This window comes from Larimichthys crocea, chromosome XVI (genome assembly GCF_000972845.2).
Source record: "Larimichthys crocea isolate SSNF chromosome XVI, L_crocea_2.0, whole genome shotgun sequence".
NCBI classification, from domain to species: Eukaryota; Metazoa; Chordata; class Actinopteri; family Sciaenidae; genus Larimichthys; species Larimichthys crocea.
The window spans coordinates 3,995,219-4,003,553 of record NC_040026.1 but is presented as its reverse complement, the minus strand read 5'-3'; positions in this window follow the sequence as shown (position 1 = coordinate 4,003,553).

Sequence of the window (8,335 nt, the reverse complement as noted above, 5' to 3'; positions counted from 1 at the left end):
GGTGGGGATACCCCCTTAGTGAATGATACCAAAGTTAATGCCCTGCCATGGGATCCTGCACAATTTACACGCTCCCTTAAATCCTGATGTCCACCCAAGTGTTCAGAAACTCCACTTTCCTCCATTAACACTTCTCTCTCCACACGATCACATTGTCTCCACAAGCAAAGCAGACATCCTCAAATATGTAACTTTACAACAGCATCTATAAAAGAGGCTTCACAGGAGCCTTTATGGGAAATGAAGACTGATACCACTCTTACATATGTAAGGTAAATATGAAGCTACAGTGGAAACAACAGGACGTCACTGAGGCTGGAAAAAGTTCCAGTACTTAACTCCTCACGCAACCACAAATTGTTGGTTTTACACTTCATCCAGTGTGGACAAACTATGTAACGTCTAAATTACTGAGCATTAGAGGTGCTGATAGGTGGATTTTGTTACCACGGGACACGTGTAATGAATCTTTAACATCATATTCAAACTAAATCGTATAGCAAATCAGTAGCTTTTAGTTGTGGAGCTCCACTCACTGGTGACCGAGAGTACTGTTTTCAGCTCAGCCTCAGTACGTTAGTGTGTGGTTAAAAACTTACTGAAAGCCACATAAACTATTGTGATTTGATAACTAACTGCTGAGCTATTAACCTTAAAAGAGAGATTGTTTAGGACTAGATTTGCTCTGAACTGAGATTTTAACCAGCAACAAACTTAGTACTGAAATGAAGGTTATGAAAGGTGATGTGTTTGTGCACACCCTGAAGTGTATCTGAACTGTTATGTATTCACTTAGGGTTAGAAACTGTGAACTTAGTCAGTGACTATGAATCTTTGAACTGAACGAAACTATTTAAATCAGCAAAGTGATTCATAACTTCCGCCTCATTTGGACAGAGCCAAGTGAGCTGTTTCCTCCTCGATTCCACTTTTGATGCTAAACTAACCATCTCTGGTTGGCTGTAGCTTCATATTTACCACACAGATGTGAACTTGGCATCGATATTCTCATTTAACTCTTGGCAAGAAAGCGAGGGAGTGTATTTTTCCCAAAATGTTGAACTATTCCTTTGAAATATAAGCTTGAACTGTTGGAGAGTAAATGTCTCTTGACACGCAGGCATGAGAGATGTAATTGTTGGAGAGAGAGACAAAGCGAGCAAAGAAAGAAAACATCAAGAAACAATCTGCTACTTCTTCCTCCACCCACTCTCATCCTCACGTACACACTCTTCCTCTCTTTCATACCTTTCCTCTTTCTCTCTTCTACAATACAGCTTTAGTCCAAAGGTTTCTCCAGCAAACACAGCAAAGTGAGTCAGATGTTAAAGAATAAAACCAAAGAGCTCTAACTTGACCTTCTCTTCAACACAAAGCCTCCACTGCATCCTTCACCTCTTTCTCTCTCTCTCTCTCCCTCTCTATCTATCCATTCCCTCCTGCCTGCTCTCCTTTAACTCCTCCGTCACCTAGCGAGCCGGTCTTTGAAGCATTAACCTCAGCTATCCAAAGGGGAATAATAATAATGATAATAATGATGATAATTAAGATGATGATGATGAAATGTATATTTTTAAGTATTTGTCATTGGAAAAATAATCTTAAGCTTCTCATAATTATGATGATCATGATGACGACGATGACGACGACGATGATGATGATGATGATAATGAAGTTTCTCTTGGTATCTTTGTAGCTGTTCTGATCCTTCTTAAGTTCTTGTCCTTTCTGCTCGTGCTGCCAGAGAGTACTGCTTAACTCCCATCAGCCCTCTCTCTCTCTCTCTCACCCTCCCATCCCTCTGCCCTCCCCCTTTTCATTTGGTTTACCCGATGTTTGGTCCTAACGTCTACCTGTCTGACCTTTGCCCCTGGATGTTTGTCTATGCCTGTGTGTGTGTGTGTGTGTGTGTGTGTGTAAGAGTGAGCTGTCAAACATTGACGAGGGGGGAAGTTTAAGATTTTCCCTGGAAAGTGGTTTCTTGTTATTAGCTGTTAAAGAGGGGAGGGCTTCAGTCTATTGCATTTCCACCTGTGTGCAGGTAAGAGTGTGTGCGTGACAGGGTGGGGTTTCTGGAAAGGTGTGGTTTGCTGCAGCAGACAAAAAAAAAAAAAAGACAAAAAGATTGCTCCACACATGACGTGCACTGTCAACCGTAACGTACTGTTTGCCAACTTCCTAATACATGTAGCTTTAATTCCCCCTGTCACAACAGTCATCTTGTTCCCTTATAGAGTGAGAGTGTGTGTGTGTGTGTGAGTGAGTGTGCGTGCAGGTATGTTTGTATCATCATCATTCGTCCCTATGTGTCTTCCATCCTGTGAGCAGCCCCCCCCCCCCCTCCCAAGCCTCCCCACATCCCAATCCCCATTTCCCTTTCTGTCCCCCCCCTTCTTCTCCTTGTGGTAGCAAGTTAGCCTTTTAGTGTATTTATCTTGAAAACCAAAAAAAAGAAGAAAAATAACTCTACTTGTTCATTGTACAGTGTTGTTCATTTTAAGTCATTTTTGTAACTGAAAGTGTTTCATTCATCCAAATAAAACAGGAGACAAAAACTGTACAGATGATCCTCCCCCGTGCCTCTCGTCTTGTTTCTCTTTCATCCAGATCTTTCATTTTGAACCTCAGGTTTCACCTGGAGGTTTGGTTGAAACATCATCTTCAGATCAGGAAATGTAACTCAACGAGCAATGTTGCTTTTTAACCAGAGGAGGGAGCTGTTAGACTTAATATATTTCCTCAATGGAGGCGACGTCAGCTACCGACTCTCACTGACTCATCTGTTGCTCTTTGACCCTCTGAGTTATGGAGGACCACGAGTGTCAAGAAAACATATGTAATATATACGTAATAATATCATATTAAATTAGACAATAAAAAGCAGGAATTTTACAGATGGGTTAATTAATCTATAAATAAATATGTCAAATTAAAGAATACAATTCATTCATTTTATTTTAAATATGTAATGAATACCTTGATAAATCGTTTCAAAATGCAAATATAGTTTTTAAGGAGAAATAATCACAGAATTCACAAACGTAATCAAGAGTATGGATCTTAATCAGGGATTTTTTTTTTATAATAAATATCTAAATACCTATTTACTAATAAATAAATCTTTTTGTTACTTCAACAAATAAAATGTTTACTAATTTATTAAATTTATCTATGGATAAATTTGTCAATCAATTAAAAACTAATTTGAATGTATTTATTTCTGCTTTTAAATGGATATCAAATCACTTAAAACTATTTTCATGACACTTGTGATACTTTAATCCATACTCAACTTCAAGAAATCAAAACCGCTGTTGGTTAAAAAAGTAAAGTAGTTGAGATGCTAAATGGACTGTACTTATATAACGCCTTTCTAGTCTTCAGACCACTCAAGGAGCTTTTACACTTCATATCTCATTCACCCATTCACACACACATTCATACACTGATGGCAGCGGCTGCCATACAAGGTGCCAACTGCTCATCCGCTTTTGGGAGATTACCATTCATACACATTCACACGGCATCAGGAGCAATTTGGGATTCAGTATCTTGCTCAGGGACACTTCGACATGCACACTGAAGGAGCCGGGATCAAACCACTGATGAAGCACTTAACCAGTAGCCATGGGTAGAAAACCATTAAGGTCACCACGACCAAGCACAAGTTTTATTCTTATATATTGTTGTTGGCTTATTTATCTATTTATCTATTTATTTATGACTTGGAGCTGCAATAATTAATCAATTAGTCAATTGACAGCAAATTAATCAGCAACTATTTATTAAATCACTTTATCGTTTAAGTAATTTGCTGCTTCCACGTTGTAAAATGTGAGATTTTGTCAATTTTCCTCATCTTACATTGCAGGAAACTAGCTATCTTTTTGTTTTGGACTGTCGGTTGACAAAGCAGGACATATGACGATGTTGATTTTGGCTGTAGGATGTTGCACAGATCAGACAATTTGCAGATTTATCAGAAAATACCTAAAGATATTCATCTTACTAACAAAATCTCACATCCTGTGTCCCCACACCCTGGAAATAAGTTCTCACCCAGCAGACTTGTTGGGGGGGAAGAGGAGTTAGATCATCTTCAGCTCTCCCTCCATTTATTTTCTCTCAGCTGAGTCAGGGGACATCTGTTTATTGACAAACAGCATCCCGTACATTTGGCTTTCTCCTCTCAACCAGAAGTGTGTGTGTTTGTCTCTCTGTCTGACTGTTTTGTTGTCTCCATGGTTCTCCTCCTCCTCCTCCTCCTCCTCCTCCTCCTCCGGCTCATCTCCCTTCCTCTCTTGTTAACTCCCTCTCCTTCAGTCTGTCTGTCTCCCTCTCCCTCTCTCCTGCTCCCCCCTGCTGTGTGGCACAGTAGGTGGATGATTAGGTAGGATGCTGGAGTGTGTAAGTGTGACAGCTTTCAGACACCCACCTCCGAGTTGAGTCACGGACGGCGGTGGTGAGCATGTGATCCTATCACCAGGGTGACTCGGGTAGATCTGTGTTGCTGTGTTGTCGCATCGCTGTGTAACATTTGTTCTTTCCCAAAATGAAGCTATTTTGGAGATATAGCTGCTGTTCATGTTAATATAGCTCTAAAATACAAACTGAGTACATTTACTCAAGTACTTAAGCACACATTTGAAGTACATTTCTTCCAAATATTCTCCTAATCAAGGGAAATATTGTACTTTTTACTCCACTACATTATTAAGCTCCACCTCAACCTACTGCAACAACTAAATACATGACATATTAATGCATCACTATTAATAATCCATTAATATAACACTAACAGGGGCCAATTTGAGCGTTACGAGTACTTTTATTTTTGATACTTTAATTACATTTAGCTGTATGTACTTTTGTACTTTTACTTATGTAAGATTATGAGTGTTTTTTTAAAAGAAAATGTCTGAGCAGAGCCTTTGCAGGAGTCCAAATCCTTTCAATCCACCCACCACCTTCACCTCACCTCAGGAAATTTGGACCAGACACGAAAATGTTTAATATTTTCTATATGGATTTAATAATATCAAGTCTAAAAATATGAAATCATCCAATAAAAATCACCATGTGTCCGTTTTAATTTGCAATCTTCCCTCAGATTGAGTTTTAAGTGTCATTTTTGACCATGACCTCTTAACTCAAGGTCCACTTACTCGAGTTCTTCATCAGTTTTCAGCCAGTACTTAACTGCATATATTCATGTTGGTGCTTCTTTTCAGTAAGATGTACTCTCCAAACAGCTGTTATTTTTCTTTTTGGTTCCAAAATTAGATAATCACAAGTACTCGTCTTCGATTAAATGAATGTTGTTGCTATGTAACAGCGCTGAGTCAAAATGTCACGGTATCTCCAGATAGTTATTATATGAGGGAGCAAATTATTTGCTGTGGTACTGATGGGCATCATAACTTTCTGCGTGCCATTGTCGGAGCACTAAATGTTTGACATCATCTTAGAAATGACACCCGTAAAGTCACTCTCCATGACTGTAAAACCACACTATGGCATGAGGTGGGTAACTGGAGAGCAACATATCTGGTTAGGTGAGGAGTCAGTTAACACAATTCTTCTGGCTTTGGAAGAACCCCAGTAAAGGTGGAATTGGCTACGAATAAGGCCTCGCTGTGTCAGTGGTATGAGAAGACAGAACGCCAGCTGTCAGTTTAACCAGGAACACTGCCAGTGTGTGTGTGTGTGTGTGCGTGCATGCACGCGTCTGTGTGTGTGTGTGTGTGTGTGTGTGTTATTGGTGCCAGTGAGAGACAGTGCCAGCGGTGAAGTGCCACTAGACAGATCTGGTTTCCCTCCCTGAGCAGCAGTGTGTGTGAGAGTTTTGTTCTGTAGGTTAATGTGTGTGTGTGTGTGTATTTTTGTTCCGTATGATAGAGTGTGTGTGTGTTCTGTAGGTTACAGTGTGTGTGTGTGTGTGTGTGTGTGTCAGCATAAGCTATTGTCTCCTCCAGTTGTCGACCTCCAGCCTGTCAAAGCCACACATACACTAGAATAGTAAACAGTACCGTTGTAAAATGTAAAAAGTGCTAACTAAAAGATTTATTCAGGAAGGACAAGTCTCACGTACTGACATTCATTTTGGTTCATTTCGGTTCGTGTGGATAATTCTCAAGCTCTGATTTGTAAATTGCCTCTTGAAGTTAACAACCATCGGCCATTTATGAAGGGGTTCATAACAGACATTTTAATTGCCATTTTAATTCATTAATTATTTTCACATTTCCTACTTGATAAGATGGATACAGAGGCTGTTTTTTTTTATTCATTTGATTAATAAATAAATGATGAATGTCATGCACCTCTATCTCTTCCCATGTTTTCTATCGGTATCACTCCTGTCACTATCGAATAAAGGCTAATATTATTGTATTCACTTATTCACATATTGAAAATAGACTTGACTTAAAGGTTGAGAGTGCTGTATTGACGGAATATGGCGGCAATGGAATATAATATGCATAGCTATGTTTTCATCAGTGTATAATCACATGAAAATAAGCTAGATACAGCGGGTCGATTATTACAGTTGCACAGAACAGACAAACTAAACACTGACGACTCACGACTCACCGCCACCATTCCTGTTTTTTCCTTTCGTGAAGGAAAGAGTGAGACAGTGGGGTTGCAAACACCAACTACACTGCTATATAAGACGGAATCCTACACACGGGTCCTTTAATACCCCATAAATATCTTGTCTTTGCTCAGAAACACAGCTTAACAGTCTGTCGTTAGATTACTCTTTATGGTTATACATTCTCAGCCACTGCAGTTATTACTATAAAGTACAAATCAATAAGAGTCTAAGACGAGGACAGAGTCACTGTTTTTCTTTCCTTTGACCACATTTTGTTCTGCTTACAAGAATTATGAAGGATCGTTCTTTCTCTTTTCCTCCATCATGGCAATAGAAAAAGAAACTGTACAATACATTTTCCATTCATGTATCAGCTATTTTTTTTTTTTGTTAGACTGAAGTTATATTTGGCCTTGTCTTGCCAATCACAGTCACTTCAAGGTATGTGTGGTTAAATATCTATACCTGAAGAAAAAATAAAGACGTGAAGGTCCTAAAGCTTTAGTATTAAAGCAGTGAATTCTCATTTTATGCTGTGTTCTGCTCTTTGGGTTCCTGTCATCTATTCAATTTCAATGAAGTGTTTACAATTTAGTGCTTCGGGGTGAATCTAAAACAATGGTCTAATCAGCGTCACGTAAATATGCAGCAGTGAGGCGGTGGATATGTTGTATGTTTCAGTGGCTCTGTTCTCTTATCCGCCTCCTCTCATCTTTTCTGTCATTCCCTCTGTCTTCCACTTGTCAATAAAACGCCAAAAAACCTGAATGAAGGCAGGATGACGACACTTCACAAAAATTAACATCAGAGCGCTTTAGCAGAGAAAGGGATGTGACAGTCATTTAGCACAAGTGCCTCCTCCATTCCTTCATCACAACAGTTTTATGGGATCTGAACGTCACTCAGAAAAACACACACAACGCACACAGCAACAGCGGACACAGCAGGGATGCCATCCGCCCCCTTGAATGACACATCACCCAGAGCTCCCACTGCCCAGAGAAACCCTCCAAAACACTCACACACCTCCTCTTTTCCCCACAGTCTTGCAGATAATGGCTTTCATTTGCTTCGCTGATTTAAATCTCCTCAGTAATAACCAGGATGCTCTGACTACAGACCTGTTTGGCAACTAGAGTGAACAATAAAACAGTTTTGACACAAAAAAAGGAATGTACAAAATGATGATCACGTGACAATTAATTAAAAAACTTAATTATATATTTTACATGCAAGTACAACAGCAGCTCCAGCTTTTAGGCACGAGGCACAATGATATTTTTGTTTCCATCCATTTAGACTAATTGGACTTCAACCAGCTGTACAGACTGAATATTTTAAGACACTGTGACCCTGACACTGTGCAGTCTGAAAACAAGAGTTAATAACCATGCTTGCGGCTCTGCAAGGCTGCACAGAGACACAGTGGTGCTCACAGTGGTGCTTTGAGCCAAATGATAATGTCACCATGTTAACATGCTCACAATGACAGTGCCATCATTCTGATATTTAGCAGTTATAATGTTTAGAGTCTTTACAATCTTAGTTTGGTGTGCTAGTATGCTACCATTTCAAGTCAAGGGATCGCAAACATTTTTACAATTCATCCTCTTTGGATGACCACGGATGTCAGAACCCAATTTCTTAGCAATCCACTCAGTAGTTACATACATTTCATTGCAGACAAAAGTGGTGGATGATCAACTGCCATCTCTATAGCAACAGCAAGGGTAA